The sequence below is a fragment of the Ursus americanus genome, chromosome 6 (assembly GCF_024610735.1).
Source record: "Ursus americanus isolate L20-20 chromosome 6, mUrsAme1.1.p, whole genome shotgun sequence".
In the NCBI taxonomy this organism is placed as follows: domain Eukaryota; kingdom Metazoa; phylum Chordata; class Mammalia; order Carnivora; family Ursidae; genus Ursus; species Ursus americanus.
This window is the reverse complement of record NC_142132.1, coordinates 36,025,270-36,051,450: the sequence shown is the minus strand read 5'-3', so window position 1 is coordinate 36,051,450 and position 26,181 is coordinate 36,025,270. Positions and strand designations below refer to the sequence as shown.

The window sequence follows — 26,181 nt, the reverse complement described above, 5'->3', positions numbered from 1 at the left end:
CAAATTCCATTGGATCTTCTGAAGGAAGAGTGAGCACGTGACCCAAATCAGGGCTTTGTCAGGAAAAGGAATGGAGACAATGGAAGCTGGGGAAGTGAATTCCTGCCCCTTGTGAATCTAGGGTGGTGGTCCAACGTGACCCTCTACAAACAGGATATTTCTTTGCCACTTCTTCTTTTTTAAAAAATGGGTTATATCACTGTGTAAAATAGTGTGGAGGCTTCCCAAAAAATAAAAATTAGAACCATCATATGACCCCACAATCCCACTACTGGGTATATATCCAAAGCAGGATCTCAAAGAGATATTTGCACATCTGTGTTCACTATTCACAATAACCAAGAGGTAGAAGTAACCCAAATGTCCACCAATGGATAAATGAATTAACAAAATTTGATATATACATAAAAAGGAATATTATTCAGCCTTAAAAAGGAAGGAGATCCTTGTCACAAGCTACAACATGGATGGACCTTGAGGACATTATACTAAGTGAAATAAGCCAGTCACAAAAAGACAAATATTGTAGAATTCTATTTATATGAGTTATCTAAAGTCAAATTTAACGTCAAATTTATATCTAAAGTCAAAAAAGAAAGCAGAGGGGGGCGCCTGGGTGGCTCGGTCGTTAAGCGTCTGCCTTCAGCTCAGGGTGTGATCCTAGAGTCCTGGGATCAAGCCCCACATCAGGCTCCTCTGCTGGGAGCCTGCTTCTTTGTCTCCCACTCCCCCTGCTTATGTTCCCTTTTTTTGCTGGCTGTCTCTCTCTCTGTCAAATAAATAAATAAATAAAATCTTAAAAAAAAAAAAAAGAAAGAAAGAAAGCAGAGGGACACCTGGGTGGCTCGGGTGGTTAAGTGCCCAACTCCTAATTTCAGCTCAGGTCATGATCACCTCGGTTGTGAGACTGAGCCCCCCAGGGGGATCCACCCTCAGCAGAGACTCTGCTTGGATTCTCTCCCTCTGCCCCTCTCCCCACTTGCATGCACGCACACTCACTCTCTCTCTCTAAAATAAATGAATAAACCTTAAAAAAAAAAAAAAAAGCAGAGGTGCCTGGGTGGCTCAGTTGGTTAAGCGTTTACTTTCAGCTCAGGTCATAATCCCAGGGTCCTGGGATCGAGCCCCATGTTTGGTTCCCTGCTCTTTGGGGAGCCTGCTTCTCCCTCTCCTGCTCCCCCTGCTTGTGTTCCTTCTCTTGCTGTCTCTCTCTCTGTCAAATAAATAAACAAAAATCTAATAAATAAATAAATAAATAAATAAATAAATAAATAAATAAATAAGGGAGATGCTTATTTTATAACAATAAGCAGAAACAATGGGGTGCCTGGGTGACTCAGTCAGTTAAACATCTGCCTTCAGCTCAGGTCATGATCCCAGGGTCCTGGGATCAAGCCCCGTGTTGGACTCCCTGCTCAGCGAGGAGCCTGTTTCTTCTTCTGCCCCTCGCCCCTTCACACTTGTGCTCATTCTCTTACTCTCTCAAATAACTAACTAAATAAACAAAATCTTTAAAAAAACCAAAACCAATAAGCAAAAAAGAGAATGCAACAGTAGCCCATGACTGCAAAAGAAACAGGCAAAATTAATGGTAGTGCAAGCGTGAAACATACGTGGACAACAACGCCCCAAAAGAGAGACGAAAACGCGAAGAGTGGTATTCTTTGGGTGGTAGATCTTCAGGATCTACCTGAAAAAAACTCAGGAGAGTTTTTCTTTGTACTTTCAGTCTTCTTGAATTTTTTCCGTAATTTATACGACACGTTCAAGATGTTTAGTCTGAGATGTTTAGAATTGGGGTAAACACAAAGATCGTGGGTCCAAGGGCCTCACTTACGAAAGCGTGAATGTTACAAACCCTGTTTTGGCCGTTCAAAGGGCTCATGCACCTCCCCCATCCTTGCTTTTTTATTTTTAATGTGTTTTTGGCAGTTGAGGTCAATATAAAAATACTACTGTAAACATAAAAATAAAGATAGATTCAAAATTCAGGGGCTGTTTTCTCAGTGATTTAACTCCTTAGCCATTAAAAAAATAGATATCTCATGCTCTCTGTCTCTCTTTGTCTCTCAAATAAATAAAATCCTTTAAAAAATTGATTTCTGAGAAATAACAAAAAATTGCAAGTAAATTAATTCAGAACAAAATAAAATTCTTGGTTGAAGCCGGATCAAAATAAGTCTTCCATTTAGAAATACGAAATTATTGTTCAAAAGAATATAATTCAAGAATCTCCTGAAAGCCCATCCATGTGTAAAAAGTCATTTTGTTTCCTTCTCCCTTACATAATGCATGTATTACAGTTTGCGAAGCTGCCTGGGTTTGTTGCATTTAAATGCTCTTTGACAGTGCTGTCACTGTGCTTCTGGCAAGCCCAGCTCTACGGAAGTATAAACCATATGGAAATTCCAAGATTAGAATAATTTGGATTCTATCCTTGGGACACACTGTGTTGATCAGTGTAAGATGATGGAATGTCCCTCTGTAGGTGAGACAGGGGTGGGTTTGGACTGCAAACCCATCTCTGCTAAGACTAAAGTTGCATGATCTCATCCACTGGCCACCTCCATCAGAGTAGCCAGGGGGCCACCTCGCCTGGAATCTACGGCTGCAGCTCTCCCCTGCCCTGGGGCCCCTGCCTTGCAGCAACTGGAGTGCGCGTGTGCATTCTATTTAGGTGTTCTAGTTAACTGGAAGAGCGCTGTGAATCCTAGCTCTGTCTTTTACTGCTGTGAGCTTTGGATCGTTCAGTTACTCAATTTTTGTGGCAGGAAAATTCACTGAGAATCAATTTTTCATATTCTCCATATCCTGTGCTCACCACTCCCTTGCTAAGAAGATTCTTGGTATTTTCTTGCCTCAGAGTTTTTTTGCACAAGGAAAGCAGACATTTCCATGGCGCAGCTTTTCCTTTATAAAAGTTCAAATTCTTCTAGATTCTGCCAGGTGTCCCTAGGAGGAGAGGAGAAAGGGAGACTCTTTGGGGGCAATAGGGAGGAAGAGACGAATACCTCCCTGTCACTAAAAAAGGGGTGTCTGGGGGAAAGAGCTCTCCCCTAGAGAGATCTGTGCGTGCTCGGTGCAGAGGCCAGAGGAGGAAGCCAGTGCTCAGGATGGCTGTGCAGTGATGTCTATCTCCAAATACTGAATCTCAGGGACTGGCACCCCAGCCTCTCAAAGATCCTCGACGTCCTACGTCACACAGAGCCATGGGCGTGTCCCAATCCAGAGGAAACTTCTGGTACAGAAAACAGGCATCTAGCAGATTCTTGTGCACATTGAAGAGGGATGAGAGGACAGGCCCTCTCCATGCTTTGGCTCACAGGGCAAGATCCAGAATCCTGAAAGGAAAGCCCGTGAATGGTTTGTTTGTTTGTTTTTAAGATTTTATTTACTTGAGAGAGACAGTGAGAGAGAGATTGAGAGAACAAGTAGGGGGAGGGGCAGAAGGAGAAGCAGTCTCCCCGGCCAGCAGGGAGCCTGCTGTGGAGCTCGAATCCCAGCGTCCTGGGATCAAGACCTGAGCCAAAGGCAGACACAAAGAGGAGTTCCAGAATGAGAGAATAGAGGGAATGGAGGAGAGGAAATACTAAAGAAAAATAGAAGGATGAAATATCTCATTGTCAATGAAAGACATGAAACTCCCAATGAAAGGGCCTATGAATGCTGCTTAGAATGAACAGAAAAACAAAAAAATCTCAGATCACAGCTAGATATTTGATGGTAACATTTTAGAAAACTAAGGATAGATGATACTTTTTCTTAGTATCCGTAGATAAATTAACAGCTAATGTAAAGCATATTGTTTGAGAGAGGAAGGAGAATACTATCTTTCATTAGAATTTTGTAAAAATGACAGAAAAAGCCTGATATAGGAATAGGGTCCACAAATTTAATTACATAAGCCTAGTTCCTAGGGTCTGGCTCACAATACAAAGTCTAATGTCTTCTGGTGGCTATATGTCAATGGGGCAGACTTTTAATCATGTGCCTGGCTGAGATTTCCAGGGCAGAACAGTGACTCCAGGCATTTCTCAGTTCACACCTGTTTTGGTGACTAATCCCTATGAGATTGGATAATACTGAGGACACCCTTCTCCTTCTACTTAGGCATGGAATTGCTGTTGTTTGCCTCCCCACTGAGACTCTCTCTCTCCCTTCCATTCCATGCCTCTCCTGTACAGCGTTAGCTCACCCCCATCCAATAGCCAAGCTCAGTGGAGAATGGGAACCAATTGCCAGTAGGTTATATATGGGTTCACATGATGGTGAGGATTAACTATTCCTTATAAGAGCAACTAGGAGAGAGCTGGGCCATGAGCTAATGGGAAATAAGAAGGGCAGTTCTGATGGGGGAGCAGTGAGGACAAGAGGGAAAGGAAGGCTAGTCAGATAGAGGGGATGCAGGATAATGTGACTCAGGGCCGGGGAGTAGCAAATCCTAGAAGTAAAGAGGATACACTGAATGCAGTGTAGGAAATCAGATTTGGTGAGATCAATAGGACAGATACGGGTAAATGCTCCCAATATAGTGTTAATTAAAGATAACATGGCCAAACTGCTTGGTCCTTGAATATATGAGTGTGTGTTTTCTTTAAATCTGTTCTTTGCCTGGGGCGCCTGGGTGGCTGAATTAGTTAAGTGTCTGCCTTTGGCTCAGGTCATGATCCCAGGGTCCTGAAATCGAGCCCTGAATCGGGCTCCCTGCTCAGTGGGGAGTTTGCTTCTCCCTGTGCCTCTCTCTCTGCTTGTGCTCTCTCTCTGTCAAATAAATAAATAAAATCTTAAAAAAAAAAATCTGTTATATGCCTGCTGCTGTGAGATGTGGAGCACAGGAATGAATGAATGCACGTGGTTCCTACCCTTACAAGGTTCCTAGTTAGGACAATAGGTAGCTTTGAAAGGAAACAAACATTACAAAAAAAAACAAACAAACAAAAAGGAAACATTAAGAGTGATTATCACTGGTTGTAAGATTAGAGGTGGGTTTATTTTCTTTTTATAAAGTATAAGTAATATTTTCCATAAAGTCTATATACTTATTATATGCCTTTTATAATGAAAGCAATAAATCTTATAGACACTACAAATTTATAAAGCAAACTTTACTTATAAAACAAAATGCCAGTTTTATTTATTCAGGTATGTTCAAGTTTTTACGATAGCAGCTGAGGGTATACACAGAGGATTAAGAATAAATCCTTGATCACAAGGAAGATTAAATCATTGTTTATGGGGTGCTTATGGCAGAGGGAGCTGAGGAAATAGCAGACAGATAAGCAATTATGTTTCTTTGTCGAATAAAATAAAGGTTAACTGCAGGTATATGTATTTTATAAAGCACAGTGTAGCTTGTTGTAGCAGAACATTCTTGTATCCTCCAATTTGGGAAATGCTTCTATCTCTTGGATGAAGATTTACGAGATTCCTATCAGCAGCATATTGCCAAAGGATCTCTTAGGGTGATAAAATTTGAAGAATGCTTATTATTAGCTAGGCAAGGTCAACTTATTAACTTCAAAAAGACCTTGTCCTACATTTTTCTTTTAAGAGTAGGGGAATGGAATAGTAATAACAGCAATTACTCTGTTTAATGAGCATTTAATGAGCATTTACTCTGTGCCAGGCATTTTACATTAATTATCTTATTGGGTCTTCAAAACAAATCTCTAAGGTAGGTATTACAGGCCCACATTCTCTTATCCAAAACCCTAGGGACCAGATGTACTTTGGAAATGTGAATTTTTTGGAATTTAAAAAGAAATTTGGAATATGGTACATACACTACTAACTTTGTAACATTCCAAATGGTTATGGAACACAATATTTCTACAGAGAAATGTATGAAAATTCTCACTAAGTGGAATAAAGTCCATAAATATTATAATTTATTTACATAAATAAATTTATTGGAAAACGAAATTTGTTGGTAAATAAATTTACTGGTAAATGGAATAGCAAGATAAATATAGACAGGAAGTACTGAAGCTTTTCATCTCTTTTGTTGCTCAGTAAAATTTTAAATTTATATTGATGAAAACTAACCTATAACACATGCAAGAAATATTTATCACTTCTGTTTGTTTGAGAATCTTGAAGAAGGGGTTAGCATTGTCTGTGAAACCAGGTTGGAGCTGGAATCTGAGGATGAGCCACAAATGGGATTCTCAAGTGACAAAGAGGCATTACCACAAGGGGCCTTTCTACAGACTTTCCCCAGTGTCACTGGTCTCCTTAACACAGGTTTCAGTCTAAGCAGTTTCTCTCTAATTGAATAAACTGCCATGATCTCTTGCTCACTGACAGATGTACATTGTTCAAGGCTAGCAATTAATTGGTCACACATTTTCACCATATGCTCTATGGAGAATTTTTTTTGCCTGCACTCATGTCATCATTATCATTATAACTACTATCTTCATACTGATCTGTACTTAATACCGTCTCTGAAATGTCCCCATCACTGAAAGAATGCACGACAGGTGCATCATTATCAGTGTTCACCATTTCTTCAATGTCAGCTTCTTCCAACTTATTGGAACTTCCAAATTGGAACTTCCAACTTCTTCAACTTACTTTTGGCTGATAGACTTTTGGCATATAAGTAATGATTTTTTTTTTAAAGATTTTATTTATTTATTTGACACAGAGAGAGAGAGCACAAGCAGGGGGAAGAGCAGGCAGAGGGAGAGGGAGAAGCAGGCTCCCCGCTAAGAGAGCCCAACATGGGGCGTGATCCCAGGACCCTAGGATCATGACCTGAGCTGAAGGCAGACACTTAACTGACTGAGCCACCCAGGCATTCCAGTAATGAGTTTTGATAACATCTTCTCATTACAATCTCTGAATCTTTTAAAATCTTCATCGGCCAGGTCATTTTCAAACATCATTGGAGCCCAATGCTGTGCCAAGGATTAGTTAATGTTGACTTACCAACATCATTCCAAGCATGAGCAACTGCACCAATGGCAACTTTAAGACTAAATTTTTAAAGAAAGTCTGGGATTTTCAAATGTCTGTTAACTGAAGCAAACATGGTGTTTAGGAAAAAAGTGTTTATACTTGCTCCTCATAAATCTTTTTTTTTTTTTTAAGATTTATTTGAGAAAGAGAGAGCGAGTGAGAGAGAGATCACAAGCAGGGGGAGTGGCAGGCAGAGGGAGAAGCAGGCTCCCTGTTGAGCAGGGAGCCTGATGCGGGACTCGATCCCAGGACCCTGGGATCATGACCTGAGCCAAAGGCAGATACTTAATGACTCAGCCACCCAGGCATCCCCGCACACACCTTTTAAACACCTTGGATGTAGGTTTTCCCAGTCATTGCTGATTTTCTCTTGTGTGTACCTGCAGCATTAGCACACTCAGTAGTCAACCTTTTCTTGGCATCCTTGAAATCTGTTGGTGCCTTTTTGTCAGCCATTGTTAAGGTTTTCTAGGAAAATAGCACCAGGACAGAGCTGTTTCATCAGCATTGTAAATTTGTTCAGGGTTTAATCAGATATTATCTTAGCAAATCATCAATGGTTTTATAATCAGTAGGAGCTTTTTCACAGATTATAAGATACTTGATACCATGACACTTTTTAAATTGCTGCAGCCAGCCTTCTGAATAGTCAAACTTTCCATGCTCAGTTTTTCATGGCATATTCTAGCCGTTTCACGACCAACCAGTCAGTGGCATATCTTTACTTCTTTGTTGTCGAATCCGTTCAATCAACACATGGTCAAGATCTTTGTTTTTGGCCTCATGCAATGTTTTTCTATTTTTCATCAGTTCTTGGTTATGACTGTCACTATACAATTTCAACAGCCCATCTTTCTGTCTCTTGAAATCACAGATGGTGGTCGTTTCCACGGCATATTCTTCAGTAAGACGTCTCACAGACACACTGCCATCAATCTCCTGTAATAACTCCACTTTCTGAACTATGCATAAAGACTGATGCTTCCTTTTCTTCTTCTCACTGTTACCGTAACATAGGCATGCCTTTAGCTCTTTTAGGCATTTTCACAGTAAAGTTAATCCCCAAGTGACAAAGTGTCAGCAAACAGCAGAGGGTGTGTGTGATGAACAGGAGTGCTAAGACATAATTGAGGCTTCATGTTTGTCCACAGCAGGCTTTTCTGCCAAATAGTCCCGGTGCCAGGCTTACAAAAATACTTGCGGGTTTCAGAGAGTTTTTGCTTTTTTGTTTTTATCCTATTTTGGAATTGCAGAGTAGAGATTATGGACTTGTATTAAAAATATCATTTTTATGATGAAAAGACTAGGCTCAATTAGTAAATTGCCCAAGGTAACGCAGCTATTATTTGTCTTTTCTGCCTCTATTCAGCCTCCTAAAATTTGGTCACTTTACTGAACAAAGACTTTTTATTTTGGTATCATTGTCTGCCAAGATGATTTGTGTTAAAATATTTTTAGCAAAGGAACCTGATACTCCTGGCTGTTTGACTGGCATAGTCAGTAGCTGACCCCCATGCTGGATACTGTGAAGATGTCTTGGCAAGAGGTGGTTAGAGATGCTACATTTATAGTCATTGAATATAGATGTTTCTTTTTGTATCGAATTATCTGTTTGGTACTTATCTGCCTAGGTACTTATTGCCCCACAATGAGCAATCAGGAAAACTGAAAGAAAACCACTCATTTCCGATTATGTCCCAAACACTCCCACAAATTTCCCTTAAATATCCACTCATTTGAAACGTTTTTCGTTTGTTTTTTTAACTGTTCCACAAATTATATATCCCAAGTTGGACTCAGAATTATTGTTAATCAAGTTCAGAATTAAAACATATTTTAGACACTCTACTAATAAATTTCCTCCAACTTAGAATTCATGAGAGTTTTGAAGGACTTCTGTGGCTTGGGCCCTATTTCATGTGTTATTTTTATGAGTTCTTTTTGGAGAGCCAGTTTTTCTTACTCATGCTCATCACCCCCATATTTGTTTAGCTCTTCATCAAACAGCTACTAGGAACTACAGGTTTCCCCCGCTATCTGAAAGTAGAGCGTTCCTATGAAATCTCCTAAGCCAAATGGCATAAAGCATAGATACAACCACCATTAATTCGTATGGAAAATTTTTTGAGGGTACCCAGACCCAAAAAATAACTCTCCTGGTTTTTCTGATACCTTAGGATACAGCTAACTAATGCACAAAATAAATCTAGACGAAGCACAAATGCTCACGGACAAGACAGTTCAAAGCTATGGCGGCTGGATCCTGAGACGCCGAGTGTAGTTCCTGAAGAAGGAGCTTGGTGGCGCCACTTTCATCGCTGGGGCCAGTGCTGCCCCTGTAAGGACTAACTCTGAAAACAAATGCTGAACGCTCTTTTCGCTTTTTCTCAAGACAGCAAAAATCCTCTTGGGATTTCTTTTGGTTAGCGACAACAGGTACTAATGTAGATCTTTTGTAAAAGTGAAGTGGCAAAAGGTGAACTTTCAGGGGTGCCTGGGCGGCTCAGTGGGTCAAGCGTCTGTCTTGGGCTCAGGTCAGGATCCCGGGATCCTGGGATGGAGCCCCCCAGCCTCTGCATCTGGCTCCCTGCTCAATGGGGAGTCAGCTTCTCCTTCTCCTATTGCCCCTCCCCCCACTCATGTGTTCTCTCTCCTTCTTTCAAATAAATAAAATCTTTAAAAAAATGTGAACTTTCAAAAAGTGGGAGGTGCCTATATAGTAGAAGACTGAAGACTATTGATTCAGTCCCACGTCCTCCCTTTTCCTATCAGGTGTAAGAGCAGTCCCTAGGGCTGAGGGGTTTATAAAATGAGTAAAGCACAGGTCCTGTAATTGCAGAAGAGTTTAAAATCTAGTAAGTAAATACCAGAAATGTATAAAATCCAATGAGGATGCTCTCCTTTAGGAGAGGAAGAGATCATATTTGTTAGGTGGGTCAAGATCGCTCTCACACTACTTTTCAACACTGGTGTCTCCTGTCTGATTGTATAATAATGACTATTTATTGGGTATCTTTTATGTTCCAGGCTGGCACACAGACAAGCTGGCATTAAAGAAGCATCAGATTCAGAAAGGTCTGTTGACCTTGCCTAGTGTCACAAACTTCTAACTGACAGAGCCTGGAATCCACCTCTTTGACTCTAATGCCCTAACTACTTTTTCCTCTTACTTCAGCATACTTTCCTTTTTCCTGAGCAAACATACTGCATTCTCACCTCTCCCTTCATTATAGTCTAATCTCCTACTTTATGGCGCATTGTTCCAAGGAGTAAAAATCTCCTGGTTGCCCAAAAAAAGAACAATTCAAATGTCTGGTTTCGGGGAAGTCTCCTTGAACAATTAAAGCACATAGAAGCCTGACTGATGTTTGTCTTTCTTATACATATTTCTATTAAGAGCACGTGTTGCTTTGGAACCAGAGTATTTTGGCCAGTATTGGGATACTGTGAATTAAATTAGAATGAGCAGTGGGGTGGTGGCTGTGTCTCTGGCTCTTTTTAGACTACTACCAAAAATGCGATGCTCTTGTGAGTTCTATGATAGCAAAGAAAAGAGAAAAAAAAAAAGCCTTTTTAAATGTAAGCAATTCTTTTCAGCTATTTAAAAAATACTCACCTTGGTACTTGTCTTTAGCTGGAAAGAAAAGCGCCTCCAAACAGCCTGAACAGTAGTGGTAGTAATGCTGATTATTTCTTAGTGTAACTGAAATGTTTTTTTAGAAATACCAACTTTTATTTTTTAATTTTTTTTTTAGATTTTATTTATTTATTTGACAGAGACAGAGACAGCCAGCGAGAGAGGGAACACAAGCAGGGGGAGTGGGAGAGGAAGAAGCAGGCTCCCAGCAGAGGAGCCTGATGTGGGGCTCGATCCCATAACGCTGGGATCACGCCCTGAGCCGAAGGCAGACGTTCAACCACTGTGCCACCAAGGCGCCCCAGAAATACCAACTTTTAAAAGAGACATTTGGTTAACGCTCACAGATACAATTTTTACAGGATTTCTCGTGGATAAGTTATATATCATCCAATAAAGCAGTTAAACCTATTTTATCAAATCAGATCAGATATTTATTTTGATTATGGTCAATTCCCATTTATTTCATCTTCTGAATTATTTAATTTTCACTATCTCCCAATAACAACACATGAATTTGCTAGCTGCTGGATGAATTAGTTATTAGCTATGTGACAGAGATTGGCTATTGCTCATCAGTTGGGTTTCTTCTTCCTGAATGTGTAGGAAAACCACATTTCCCCTTCTCCCCTGCAGTTAGATTGGGTTCCTTCCAAAGGAATATGAGCAGCAGTAACGTACATCACTTCCAGGCCTAGTTAGAAATCCTTCTGGCACCCTTATTTCAAGTTCTCTCTTTCCCTTCTGCTAGGTCCATGGAGGTCAATACTGCAGATCACCAACTGAAAGGAACCAAGTTAGTATTTTGAAGGCAGTTGCCCAGGGCAGTCATCCCACTCACAATGGGGCTATATATGAAATGAATGAGAAACAAATCAGTGTGGAGTTATTTTTTACAGCAGCTGGCTTTAATTACTCTAATTAGTATATACCTTTATCTTTTATTAAACACATAAGGAAAGTTTGGTTGTGATGTCTAATGCAGTTAGTGACTTTATCTCTGATTTTTAAGCATCTTTCTATTATGTTAAAAAATTTAATATTAGAATTCAAATTATGCATATGTACATTTCTTAAAGAATATAATACCTACTCTCATAGGTCTTGCTTCATCAATAACTTCTAGATTTGGCTGGATACTACATTGCATTACTGCAAATTAAGTAATAAAAAATGTATTACTTCGTTTTAATTAACTAATGTAAAATTAATGATATTAAATCTATCATTTTAATCTTTTTTTAAAAGATTTATTTATTTTAGAGAGACAGAGAGAGAAAGAACGAGCACGAGCAGGAGGAGGGGCAAGGGAGTGAAAGACTCCTCAAGCAGACTCCTCTCTGAGCATGGAGCTGGACTTGGGGCTCAATCCCACAACCCTGAGATCATGACCTGAGCTGAAATCAAGAGTCAGACGCTTAACCAACTGAGCCACCAGGTACTCCTGTATCATTTTAATCTTGACTGCTTTGGGAAATATATCATACAACACAGATTCTATAACTTACTTTTCAGTGTTTTTCATATTATTCCTTAAAATTAATTAATGGCACAGTAACACATTTATTTAAACTGAAAAATAAAATCAGACTTTTCCTGACAGAAAATAAGTCTTACCCTGTGTCTTACAAACTGATTAGTCTGACAGTGAGGGCTGGCTTTGTCAATTAGGTTATATGACATTTTTCCCATACATTCAATAAATGAAACCTGTAAGATTTCGACATAAATATATTTCAAACACATGACGAAAGAAATTTTATAAAAAATATTGCATTTTCACAGATATTGAAAACAATACTTCCGATTTTTACTGAGTATATTGGTTTAAATGAAGTGCCACTGGATAAAAGAGTAAAAGGTATAATTAATAGTTACTTGTTAATTTTTGAGAAAGCCTTCTGGTGTAGTTTAAGAGATTGAGATTCTAATGTCTGTGTAATAAAACTGTAAGTTATAGCTTTCAACAAAATTAAAAGAGGACCTAATTGAACTGTTAGGTGATAAGTCTTTAAAAATAATTTCAGATAATAAGTCACTCTTGTTTTTGGCATCTAATTTGAAAGATGTTTAAAGAATTGGGTGGCGTTGTCATAAAGTCTTTCTATTCCTATATTATTTTTGTGTATAAGGCAACTTTATGCTTATATATATATAAATGAAAGATAGCAATAGAAGTGATAATCTGTCCCATTTAAGACATAATATTCTTCCATGAGCACATGAACTAATGGAAAAATAAATCTCCATTAATCTCAATAAATGGTACATTTCTGAAAATTTCTAGTTAAATGTTGGTAATTATAAAAAATATTTAATATATTTATATTGTTTTAATTACTTGTATAATAATAATAGTTGTCATAATAACTACAGAACTGTGCTTTTTAACTTAGAGGGAATAAAAAATAAAATCTATATGAGGACTTTTGTTTGACAGATATGATAAGGTGGCTAATAAAAGCCTCTTTAACACAAACACTTCATTAGGGTAAAAAATTTATATTAGGGTAAAATTCTGGGGGAACTGGGATGAAAGGAGTTCGGGAAGTAAAAAGAAACAATGCTAATTTTCTGATTGTTAAAGAGGAGCATGTTCATAAATTTTTAAAAAAATTTGTGCCAGCCTCAAAATTGCTAATATGAGATCACACTATACAAATTATTTATAACTTGGTATTTTTTTTCTTGTGTAATTATTTTTAAGAAATTGGTTATGTCCTTTGTATTCATATTCTGACTTTGCCATTCACTAATGATGAATGCTTGGGCATGTCACTTAATTTTTTAGAACGTTGTTTTATTCCCCCCATAAAATGAAAAAGTTGAACCAGATCGTTTGTCGGGTCCCTTATATGTCCCTAATATTCTATATCTCTGTGACCAAAGACTCAAAAATATTCCTTTAGGTAACTGGAAACAACAAGTATGTAAATATGCATTTCTTTTCTTTTTTCCTTCTTTCTCATTTTCCTTCTTCCCTTCCTCCCTCCCTCCTTTTCCTTCCTTCTTCCCAATCACTAAGGCCCTGTTGGCATATAGCAAAGATTGTATTTTTTGAGGGATTTATTGAAATTGGTCTCATTATTTATCAATTAATTACAGTAATTCAATGGCTTTCTTTAACCAAAAATGGCCATACTATTCATGACATCATTATTTTCCCTAGCAATTGAAATATGAAAAGTGTAATATATTCTACAATAAAAAGATCATATTGGCACAATCCTATTTCCTTCTTCTGAAGAAGCTAGAATCTTAAAATAGGTCATCAGGAATAAAACTCTTTGGAATAGATAAATGCAGCAGAAAGTCTATAATTGTTGAATATGTATGTGAGGTCCATTAGCACTGCCCTGTGCTATTTGCAAAACAATGCAAGATATAATCTATAAATAGTGCCATTTTGGTTTTAAGTAGTTTCATTTTGGTAATGGAATGTTGTGGTTTTCCTTATTTGCTATGTTGTGAGCAGTGATAAAAGGTCTTGAAATGTTAGTGCTGAGCTTTTGTTTCTTGCCCTATACTTCTATGTGGCTACACCTTTCTGTGTCAACTTGTAGAGAACTGAGATTGTTAGATTAGGGGTACAAAAAGAAAGAAACAGTTAATATCTGACGACTGACATCCAAAAAAGGGCAGAGTCATAGAGAGAGCCCATGTGTAGAGATGGTTGCTGGCCAGTGACTGCAGACCACCCCCAACACTGGAATGAGCATGCCACTCTGTGTAGAGGAGCCATAAGTGCTGTTGTCAGCACCGGGAGGTCCTTATAGCACCTGCACTTGGCTTCTTGAACCATCCAGGTGAAGGATGTCCATCTGTGCCCTAAGACTTTGCGAGGCTCCCACTTGACCTGCTCTCTGTGGATTTCACCTTTGTCAACAGGCCATAATTTTCAAAACAGGATGAGTTCCTTCACCATCAGAGGACACTGAAGATGGAATAGAAGCAGAAACCCCAGCTTTGGCATTCAGAAGGGTCTATACAGTGGGAAACCCATTCCTGGTTAAATGTGTATATATTTTTATTAGGAAATACTAGGGTGTTAAGGCTAATGAGATGGCATATAAGAAAGTACACAGCATTAATTCATTTATACATTCAATCAATAAACTTTTATTGAATACCTAATGAAAACTTATAATAGCTCATATTTTGAATCAGGCCCTGTGCCTGGGTACTACGGATAACAACAACAAAAGCCTACACCATCATAGTCTTCAAGGACATTATAGAATGCTAGAGGGGCATAGAACACCTGCAAGACTACATTCACTGAACAAATATATATTGAGCATCTACTGCATCTACTATGTATCAGGCACTGTTGTGGGTACTAGGGATATAGTAGTGAACAAGATGGATGAGATCCCGGTCTTGTAAGCTTACATTGTGGTGGGGAAGGTATAGCATAAACAAATAAATAAGGTAATTTCAGTTGTTGTAAGTGCTATGAAGAAGGTAAAACAGGCCAGTGTGATAGAAAGGAACTGGCTGGGGGGGTGAAGGGAGCAAGTTCAGGTAGGGTGGGCAAGAAAACCTCATTGGGGAAGGTGTTTGAAATGAACACTGAATAATAAGGAGTTAGTAACGCCAAGACATTTGGAAAGAACAGGTGGAACCGAGAGCACAGGAACTCTCAGACAAGTACTAGTCTAGTGTGTTCTAGAAAGATAGTCAATGGTATAATCTCTGCAGGCTCAGGAGTGGGGAGCCTCATTCACTAAGGAGGTGATGGGATCTTTATGGCTTGACATAAAATAAGTGCTTAATAAAAGAATGGTATCTTTCCTGTAACGTATTACTTTAAAAAATGTTTATTACAAATTTAAGAAGAGTTGATAATACCCTCCCCTGTTCCACACTTCTAGTCCTGCTTCCCAGAGGCAACCACTCTTACAATTTGTTTAGTTCTTTTGGCAATTACCATACATATCTTTGCATAGCATGCTCCTAATCTTATTTCTTCTCCGATCAATTATAGGTATCATCTATTTACTTCCTACAATGACAAGCATTTAGCTAAAGAGCCTCATGGTTATTTTTTCTTCCTCTACTATTTATCTTTGCACCTATACATAATAAACTTCTATGTCCTGGCCTTCATCTCTTGGCTCCCACATTGTAAGACTGCAATGCTATGGACCCAGTTCTCCCCATTGCTTCTCTTCCTCCACTTTTCCCTCCATGTCTCTACAACCTCCTATGGCTCATAGAATATAATTCCCACTCTCTTTAGCATGTCGTGCAGAGGCCTTTAGGATCTAGGCCCAGCCTACTTTTTTCATCTCCTGTTGTCATCCATAGTGAACTACATACTCACAGTAGTACCTAGTTTTGGAAACTTTGGCGTGCTCTTGTTTTTGTTCTCATTGCCTCATATGTTTTCATTGCCTGAAATGGCCTCCCCTGGCAGTTTCCTGCAAATCCCATTCATTCATTTTAGCCTACATGGCACTTTTTTTTTTTAAGATTTTATTTATTTATTTGACACAGAGAGAGAGATAGCCAGTGAGAGAGAGAACACAAGCAGGGGGAGTGGGAGAGGAAGAAGCAGGCTCCCAGTGGAGCAAGGAGCCGGATGCGGGGCTCGATCTCAGGATGCTGGGATCACGCCCTGAGCCGAAGGCAGATGTTTAACGACTGAGCCACCCAGGCGCCCTTAGCCTACATGGCACTTTAAGAAATCTTCCCTGGCAGATGACATTTATGAAATTGAAAAATATTTATCGAGTGGCTGTTTCATGCAAGGCACTGTCTAAGTGTCAGGGCTCTAGTGGCCCAAGACACATACTCATGAGCTTGCATTCTAGTGACTTAAGAAGTAGATCTAATAAAAATAACCCCCATTATTATTATTATTATTATTATTATTATTTATAAATTTTCATTTATTTGAAAGAGAGCAAGTGAGAGACAGAGAAAACGAGCAGGGGGAGGCACAGAGGGAGAGGGAAAAGCAGGCTCCCCGCTGAGCAGGGAGCCTGACATGGGGCTCGATCCTGGGACCCTGGGATCATGACCTGAGCCGAAGGCAGATGCTTAACTGACTGAGCCACCCAGGCGTTCCCCTCATTATGAAATCTACTGTGTGTCAGGACTGTACTAAATAACTCACATGCGCTATTTAAATCTTCACAACTTCAAGAGACTTGAAGAAGTGACATATTCTTGCTGAGGTCACTTCCTGTAAGTGAGCTTACATTCAAACTCAAATCTGTCTGACTTCAGAGCTCTTACTTTTTTTTTTTTTTTTAAGATTTTATTTATTTATTTATGTGACAGAAAAAGACAGTGCACAATCAGGGGGAGAAGCAGGCCTAGGGAGAAAGAGAAGCAGACGCCCCGCTGAGGAGAGCCTGACACAGGGCTTGATCCCAGGACCCTGGGATCATGACCTGAGCTGAAGGCAGATGCTTAATCAACTGAGCCACCCAGGTGCCCCTAGAGCTCTTACTCGTAAGCTATACTCACTCTGCTCCTATTATTCCTTGTACGCTTCTGTCATAATGTTTGTCACACTGTTGTGAAATTGTGCATGGGGTTCCCCACATAAACCACAGGGCATACAAAACTATTTGTGTTGATTATTTTCTCAATGTTCTCAGATGGTACAGAAGTAGTACACTCTGGATGCACAGGAGAGAAATTAATGCATCACACATATTGGGTACCTTAAGAAATGAAAGATTAATTCTTTCTTGAAACCTCAGACTGAGAAGGGCTTGCTTTTGACTGAAGGCCTCTTAAGGGTAAAAGCATTTGATGCATATTGAGTGCTTGACAAATTTTTGTTGAATCTGTTATTCAAACCTTTGTAATCAATATCTCAGTTTTGGGGCTGAAAAACTATGTCAGTCCCACTTTTGGAGGTGGCTTTGCATAGAAGGTAGGCACTCAGTGTTCTTTTAGCTGAATTACCGGGGTGTTGGGTCTAAACTTTGAGAGGCCATAGAATGCAGTGGTTAACTGTACACACTGTGGAGCCAGACTGCCCAGATTCCAATCCCATTGTTTACTATTTACACACATTTAAGAGGTGACCATTTAACAGGTGTCAGGCACTTTTATAAGTACTTTACAAATATTTCCTGAATTAAACTTCTTAACACTTCCATGTTAACCTCTTTGATAACTTCACTACTCTTTACTAGCTCCATGCCTCAGTTTTCTCTCCTGTTCAAGGGGGATAATAACAACAACAACAAAAAACACTTCACAGGTTTACCATTAGATTAAGTGTGTAAAAGTGCTTAGAACACACTCTGGCACATGGAAAGTTAGCTGTGACTGGCAGCTATTACCAGTAGAGGCTGTGACAAAGGAAGGAAATCAGCTTGATGTAATTTAATGATTTCTTCATCTTACGCTAATCCTCACTTCAAGGGGACAGATGAACTTATTTGGCATGGGGACAAAATTTGAAGCCTCTCTCAGTCAAGTTGGCTCTGTTTCTAAGGGAAAACCCAGTGGCTGGTGCCGAAATGGAAAATATAGGAAAAAGAATACCTCTGAAATCTGTCCACTTTTCTGTATCTGCCCTGCCATCTCCCGAGTCCACGTCATCATCTCTCGCTGGGATGGCTGCAGTAGTGTCCTAACTGGTTCAGCGATTCTTCCTTGGCTGCCTCTATTCTCTGCTCCAGGAGATTAACCTTTTCAAAATACAGAGGCAAATTATATTGCATTGTGCTCACGCTTTAAACAGTCCACTGGTTTCTCATGTTTTTAGGATAAGGACCCAAATCAGTGCTTAGTTGACTGCATCTTGTAGGATCCAGTCTTGGCCCGTCTCTCCGAACTTGCTTCCGGCCATCCCTCCCCACAGTCTTCATCCCAGCCACATACGCCTTCATTCGTTGTTCAATAAATATTCATTTGATCACCATGGGTTTATACAGTCATTGCTGACACATCAGTGACCAGGAGAAACACAGTTCTTGTACTCAACGAACTTATATTTGAGGAGGTGGGGGAACAACAAAGACAACAAAAACCAGATGAATATAATAACTGCTGGTTATAATAAGTATGAAAATGGAATTGAGCTTACAAATAAAAAAAAGGGCCCCTTGGGATAAGGTGGACAGGAAGTCTTCTCTTAGAAGGTACTATTATAGAGAGATCTAAAGGAGGAAGAGCAGTGAGCCACATGATGGATGGGGAGGAGGGAACAACCTATGCAAAGGTTCATACATGCGAGGAGAGAACCTGGTGCAGGTGAGGTACCCAGAGCAGACCGCCTCATTGCACAAAGGGAAGAGGGAAGTGAGGTTGGCCAGCGGGTGATCCTGCAGGGCCTGGTAGGCCATGGTAAAGAATTAGAAAAATTTTCCCTTTCTTTTTTCTTTAGAAAATCTCGAAGTTATTTTTAAAAATAAGAAGTGTGGCACAATGTACATCACTATACCTTTCACCTAGATCGAGCAGTTATTAACTTTTTACAATTGCTTTTTTGGTCCTATTTTCCCTGTTATATTTTTTTGTTCCCTCTCACTTCTGTTTTTTTTTCATTTTTTGCCAAATCTTTTGAAGGTAAGTTGCTGCACAGTGAAGCAAGTATCTTCCCAAAACAATCTGCTACATAGTCACAAATTATCACAGGCCAAAAATTTTAATATTGATTCAGCATCATCTAATATATAGGCCATATTTAAATTTCTCCAACTGTCCACAAAATGCTTTTCTGTAGTTTCTTCTTTAAAAAAAAAAAAACACAACTATGAACCAACCAAGATTTATGAATTTTGTTTGTAATGTTTGTTTCCTGACTAATGCAATCCTCCACCTTTTTTCTTTTTCCCTGACACTGACACTTTTTCCCTGACACTTTTTTTTTTTTTAAGATTTTATTTATTTATTCAACAGAGATAGAGACAGGCAGCGAGAGATGGAACACAAGCAGGGGGAGTGGGAGAGGAAGAAGCAGGCTCATAGTGGAGGAGCCTGACGTGGGGCTCAATCCCATAACGCCAGGATCACGCCCTGAGCCGAAGGCAGACGCTTAACCGCTGTGCCACCCAGGCGCCCCCCCCTGACACTTTTTGAAGACCCTAGGCATGTTGTCTGGTAAAGTGTTCTATATTCTTTTTGTTTTGTTTTGTTTCCTCATAATTAGATTTAGGTTAAACATTTCTGGCACAGAGACTATCAGGTGATAAATTGCTCCATTGTTGGTGATGCTAAAGTTTCCTCATTTGGTTAAGGTATGTCTAATAAATAAATCTCTAAGTTGTAATATTACCCTTTCCCTTTATAATTATGAATTATCTCAAGGACACTCTTTGAGATAGTGTTAATGTCCTGTTCCCCAACAACCTTTCAGCCAACGATTTTAGCATCTTTCATGCACTGTTTCAGCAAGTATTGATAAGGTTTACCCATATCAATTTTTATATTGGGAGTTGCAAAATGGGGATTTTCTATTTATTGTTTCATTTGTATTTATTAACTGGCATTCTTGTGTAAAGAAGAACTTTTCATTTTTATTTCATCTCTCCCTCTTTCTTTCATAGAGAGAACTTAAAAAAATATATCTGTTTTGGTCTCTCACCATCATTATTATTCTTTTTGATGCTCAAATTGCTCCAGGTGTGGTCAACAGAAGCCCCATTAATCCAGGTCTAATATCCTTTGAAACAACCCTATTAATCTCTAAGGACTTCTTTGCTTTCTGAGAAGAACATTCCAGGCTCATTTTGCAATTTCCTTGCTCCAGATGTGAATCAGCCTTCTCTCCAGGGAGCACTGATTCCTTTTAGTGATGAATGGTGTTCAGAAACCATGTGAATGGCTTGGTGCTAGGTGTGCTCGTTCCCACTGGGGTGTCAGGGTTTCTATGCCTCTAGGCCCTATCAATGGACCAACTGAGATAAAAAAAAAAAAATCGTAACTTTATTCTACTACCACCAATTCAAATCCAACACTATGGGGGTTCTTCCTTAGCCTCTATCATTCCATATTTATTTTCCAATCCCACAGTGAGAACCTAGGTTTTAAGCAACACGAATATATTTACTCATTTGCTTTTTCCTATGATGCACGCATAGTAGTTTCAAAATTGGTACACCAATACCCCTTTCAACATCAAACATGCTAGATGAAGTTACTGATTTCTCTGCACTTTTTGCTCTTACGCTGTATCCCACAACTTCTAACTCCAGTTCATGGAGTACTGTGCTCAATTAATAGCGTGAACTCTTTTTCTCTCATGGTTATGCTGGCAATTTGATATTCAAGTATGTTCATTTCTTTCTTTGTATTAAATTTTAGGACTTGCTCTTATTTCCATGGCTTCAAATTTACTGTTTTGAAATGCAAAACTATATTTTAAAAAAAAGTTTATTCAGAGAAGCCACACTGCCATCACTAGTTCTTGCAAAACATTCCCACCCTCATAGGTAACCATTTTCAGCTAATTTACTGATTTACAGTTTTTGACTTTATCTCTTAAAAAACAGGTCAAAGGCGTGTATGTGGTATATATGCATGTAGACTTTCATTTCTCCTTTCTTACACAAAAGTTGGTGTATTTTGTAAGTTCTTTTCCATCTGTTTTCTTCCCTTAAAAATATAAGCATGATTTTCTTCTGAAATCACTAAAGGGCTTTAAGCCAGGGAGTGACTTGATCATTTATATTTTGCGATCAGTTTGGATGCTCTACAAAGAATGTTGTGGAAGAGAGCAGGATCTTAAGCAGGGAGACAAGTTGGGAGGCTATGGTGGTCTGGGCAATGAAAAGGTAAACAGGTGTTTACTTATAACACAAAAGCACAACAGATGCATTTGTTTATGAACTGGATAAGACTGCTGAGGACAAAAGAGGACCCAAGGATGATTCTTTTATTTGTTTTGAGTAACTGGGCAGAGACACGGTGGTGTTATTCACTGAGGTGGAGATTAGGAAGGAGAGAATTTGGGGTTTGGAGTGAAAAAGCAACATCCCATATTGACTATATTAAGTTACTGATATCTGTTATACATCCAAGTAGAGATGTTAAGTGGGTACTCAGATATTTGCATCAGGCTGGTGTTCAGAGGAGAGGTCTGGAGAGGACGAGGAATTTGGAAGTCACCAGTAAGTATAAAGATACTTAAATCCATCAGAGTTGATGAGGTTGCCAAGGGGAAGACTATAGAGGAGAGAAAAAGGTGGGCTCAGGACCAAGCTCTGAGGACGCACGTAATTTAGACCTTAGGTAGAAGAGATAGACAAGGAGTTTAACATAGGTGGTTAGTAAGGTCAGGAGTAAACAAGGACGAAGTGACTTTTTGCTGACCCAGAAGCCAAATGAGTGTGGCAAGGCTCAAGCATTTAACTGTGTAGCTGCATCTGGGAGAGAGATAATAATAACAGAATCCATTGGATTTTATATTTATGCTTCCCCTGTGTCTGGTATTATTTTTCCTATGCCTGGAATGCTTACTCCTCTTTCTCTCTTTTTAAAACCGAGTTAAGTTCCTAATGAGCCCTGGAGATCTAGATCAAACATTATTTGCTCAGATTCCCTTTGACATAGTCTTACAGCTCTTAGAATATTTTCCTTCAAACTACTCAGTTGTAATTTTTCAATTATTTGTATTTTTTAACTTGATTGTCTCTCCCATTAGAATGTAAGCTCCTTGAGGGTTAGCGTCTATTTTGCTCACTCTGTTCCACTGTCTCCCTAACTTCCAGCCTTGTGTTTGGCACATAGCAGGTTTTCAGTAAGTATTTGTCAAATAATAAACAAACATAGCACCTGGAGGATTCAAGAGGTGGGAATCAGTAACAACTAGTAAAAGAAAGGCAGGGTGCCTGGGCGGCTTAATCGCAGAGGCATCTGCCTTCAGCTCTGGTCAGGATCTCAGGGTCATGGGTTGGGCTCCCTGCTCAGCGGGGTGTCTGCTTCTTCTTCTTTTTTTTTTTTTTTTTAAGATTTTATTTATTTATTTGACAGAGATAGAGACAGCCAGCGAGAGAGGGAACACAAGCAGGGGGAGTGGGAGAGGAAGAAGCAGGCCCATAGCAGAGGAGCCCGATGTGGGGCTCCATCCCACAACGCTGGGATCACGCCCTGAGCCGAAGGCAGACGCTTAACCGCTGTGCCACCCAGGCGCCCCGGGGTGTCTGCTTCTCCCTCTCCCTCTGCCCTTGCCCCTGATTGTGCTCGCTTGCTCTCTCTCAAATAAATAAATAAATAAATATATTAAAATAAAAGAAATGAAAGCATTATGAGGTATGACAAGAAACACAGATTTAAGGGTAGACCTGCCTGAAGGAGCAATGGAGACTTTGACATAGAGCCCACTAAAGACTTGAATTTCATCCTGGACAGGAAAACATAGTTTTCATTTTACCTTTCCTCCTGTCTTCCCCTTTTCATTAACTTTCTCTGTTCATTTTAACTCCTGGCCCTGCATCCTCTCCTCTACCCCAAACTGGCTCACTTTAAATGATTATTTTGTGTGGAAAGAAGGTGAACTGAATGAGGAGACAGTGGGAAGTCAGCTAAAGAAGGGGTAAATTGAGGGAGATATATAGAATGATAAGGTAAGAAAGACCCTAAGTTCATCAGAGTAGGGTTTCTCAAACTGCTCCTAACCAAGTAAAATAGTAAAAAATAAGACCACACGTAAGAGGGTGGGTCTATGAAATCATTCCGCTGAATTCGATTCCCAGCTCCTTCCTTAATAGCCATACACTTTCTAGCAAATTACTTAACCATATGAACTCAGTTCCCTCTGAATCTATAAAATGGGGATGATAATAGTACCTACCTCAAAGGGCTGTTCTCGGGATTAGTAAGGATTATATGCTTAATACCATGACTGGCACAAGGTAAAATTTCCATTAACCTTAGCAGTTATTTTTCTTTAAAATCAACACAGCAGGGAGAGACGGCCTAAGTAATAAATGCTTGTCATGAATATTATAGCACCACACTCGAAAGAAGAGGATCACTTTAACAGAAGCAGATAAGGCTGTACTGGCACTTACGTTTTGAGCAAAGACCTTGGCTGAGCATGGAATTTAGACTGTCACAGCACAGCGCCTGGCAGCGGTAGGTGCTTTATATTTGCAGAGCAGCAAAAGAAGAAAAAAAAAAAGAAAAAAGAAAATGCCTATAAAAGTCTATTCCGGGAGAAACTTATTTCGTCCGTCCATGAGGGCCGCTGGGGATGACAGGTGGGGGTCAGGCAGAGTTCTAAGTGACTCTCGGTACGCGAAGACAGGTCCCGCCTGCAAGGACGCGCCGGGGCAGAGGGTAGCTCGCCATTCCTGGCCCATCCCTGGGGGAGTCATGGCGCTAAGTGCAGTGGCAGCGGCCTCACCTCCAGGCCTTCGCTGCTCCTCTTGTCTCCAGGATGGTATCGAGATTGGCGTCCGTGCCAACAGAGGTGGTACCGGCAGCTGCCACGAGGCAGCGCCCTAACCCGCGCAGCACACCTGACTCTGCGCGAAGCTCCAACCCTCCTCTCGCGGGCCGCCCACCAGCCCCTCCGCCCAGTCACTGCCGGCGTTCGAGGATCAGCCCCAGATTTGAAAGCTTCTTCCGGGAGCGGGTGGGAAGCCCACAGCTCGAGCTTCTGCGCTCCCGGGCGGTGTTCCGGAAGCCCCGCCCACTCCCAGCGTTCCGTGCGGAGACTTCGCCGCCATTGTTTGAATTTGAAAACGAAAACATCGCGGTATCGCGCGCAGGTTGGGAGGGCCAGACAGCTTTCTCAGGTGAAGAGGTGCGCCCAGGTGAGGAGGGTGCGAGGAAGGAGGTGGGTGACTGCGCACATAGGAGGCCTGAGGCTGGGAAACGGAGCTGGCAGTGTGAGTACCTTCCCACGGGGATCGCGATGCCCCTGAGGTTACTCTCAGGAACTGAGTTGTAGAGCTATGGGTGCTCCTGGGGACCGTGGGCACCGCCTGCGCATCGTAGGGTTGAGCCATACTACTTGGGTTGGAGCTTAAATGTTGTCTCCACCGCATATTAGCTGAGTGAGGCAAGGCAACATATTTAATCTCTCTGGGTCATCTGTTAAAAGGGGTATTAATAATAGTACTTACTTTCCCGGCTCTCGTGAAGATAAAATAACATGTGAAGTTGTTAGAAACAATGCCAGTATATGTTAGGCACCACGTGTTTGCAATCACTAATGTTTTTATTATTGCTTTTCTGCTGCTGTTGAGGCGCAGATCTCCAATGCCAAGCCTACTTTTCTGAATCCCCGAGGTGAGCAGTTTGCTTGGCCGGTGGTATGACCTCTTTTTACAGGGAGGACCCCTGTCTTGGCCGTCAGTGCGTTTATTTCCAGGCTGCTGTCGGTGCCTGGGGCTTGCCCTCCTCGGCTTTGCAGTACCAAGCGGAAGGGGGCGTGTGTGCCGATTCAGTGACTGCTCTCATCCCCCTCTTTAGACTGTTTCCCTCCATCTCTTTCCACTTTCTGCTTCAGTGATTCCTGCCTGACACACTCTCTAATATTCTTTGCTGAAGGATTAGTTGACACAAGTTCGTGCCTTAAGCATTCCTTGCTTAAAGTGACCAGATTCAGGTTTGCTTTTGTTATTAAAACCAGGTAGCATGTTTACCCAGTAGCAGTATATATATTTTATTAGATTTTCAAGACCCAAGATTTCAAGTCACAAAATCATTTAAGGGCTTATCAATTAAATGATAGACTTCTTTTGAGACTGTATTATGTGGATGACATTCAGAAACCTCATTCAGTAGCAAATTTGTTATCATTCACCAGTGTTAAACCATGGAATCTCACTAGAGAGAAGATAAAAGATGCAGTTTTTCAGTCATGGGAACAGCCTTCTGAAATGAGAAATGAAGTCTTGAACCCTGCTGTTGCTAAAGATAGTATCACTGAAAGAGTAGTACCAATTTTTGTATTTCTTTGGTTTAGAGGATTTTATTATTTAAGTCATTTGGGAGTTTTTATCACTCATATGTCTCTGAATTTGTTGTAGGGGATACAGAGTAGTATAAGACAAAGTTCTTGCCGCCAAAAGATTCGTAATCTAGTTAGGGAGAAGTTAACTTCTCACACGTAAGTAGAAGTTAACCAAAAGTACAGGATGTGACAGTACGTCTCAACAGTTTTATAAATGTTAAGAGGCAGTTAGTTTATTGAAACTGAACATACGAACAAGTACAAATACTATAACCTTACTTTTTGAAGGAGGTATAATTATTCTTTTTAGTTCAGTAATTTAATAAAAGGTTTATCTTTTTTTTTAAACCAAAAATTAATTGAAGGCAAAGAGTGAAATTTATCTTCCAATTTCGTGGGCATTTCCATAAAATCTGAGTTATGTAATGTCAAGCCAATGCTTTAATGTTTTTGCAAACTTTTCTCCTATGTTTTACATCAGTGGTTATTTTTACTCTATCAGATACTCCTTTTCTTAATTTTCACCCATACATTGCATGTTTGAAATATTCTGTCAAACTGCATTTAAGTAATTATCCCATTTTTATTACATCAGTGATTAATACAATAAAGACAAAAGCAACTAAGGTACTAAACTTGTTTAAGTGTATGGTTGGTTGATCATGTAGTTTGCTGGTCTTTGTTGACAGTAAATAATTTCCTTTGT

At 40.0% G+C, this 26,181-nt stretch overlaps 2 protein-coding genes across 9 annotated transcripts in view; one reads left to right on the top strand and one right to left on the bottom strand.

Moving 5' to 3' along the window:
- PANK1 (pantothenate kinase 1) overlaps nucleotides 1-24,114 on the bottom strand; it is a 101,481-nt gene extending 77,367 nt beyond the window's left edge. The window contains exons 1-2 of one of the 2 annotated variants that reach the window (XM_045810072.2): nucleotides 23,584-24,114; nucleotides 18,113-18,258 (exon numbers count right to left, since the gene is read on the bottom strand). The gene's annotated coding sequence lies outside the window, so the exon portion shown is untranslated. The remainder of the gene's footprint in view (nucleotides 1-18,112; nucleotides 18,259-23,583) is intronic. The other variant, XM_045810074.2, reaches the window with a different exon arrangement.
- A 110-nt stretch (nucleotides 24,115-24,224) lies between these two features.
- Nucleotides 24,225-26,181, top strand: part of KIF20B (kinesin family member 20B) — a 66,028-nt gene continuing 64,071 nt past the window's right edge. For 5 of the 7 annotated variants that reach the window (XM_087862912.1, XM_045810068.2, XM_045810067.2 and 2 more), the window contains exon 1: nucleotides 24,231-24,405. The gene's annotated coding sequence lies outside the window, so the exon portion shown is untranslated. Of the gene's footprint in view, nucleotides 24,406-26,181 lie in introns of all 7 variants that reach the window. The other 2 variants (XM_045810066.2, XM_045810065.2) reach the window with 2 other exon arrangements.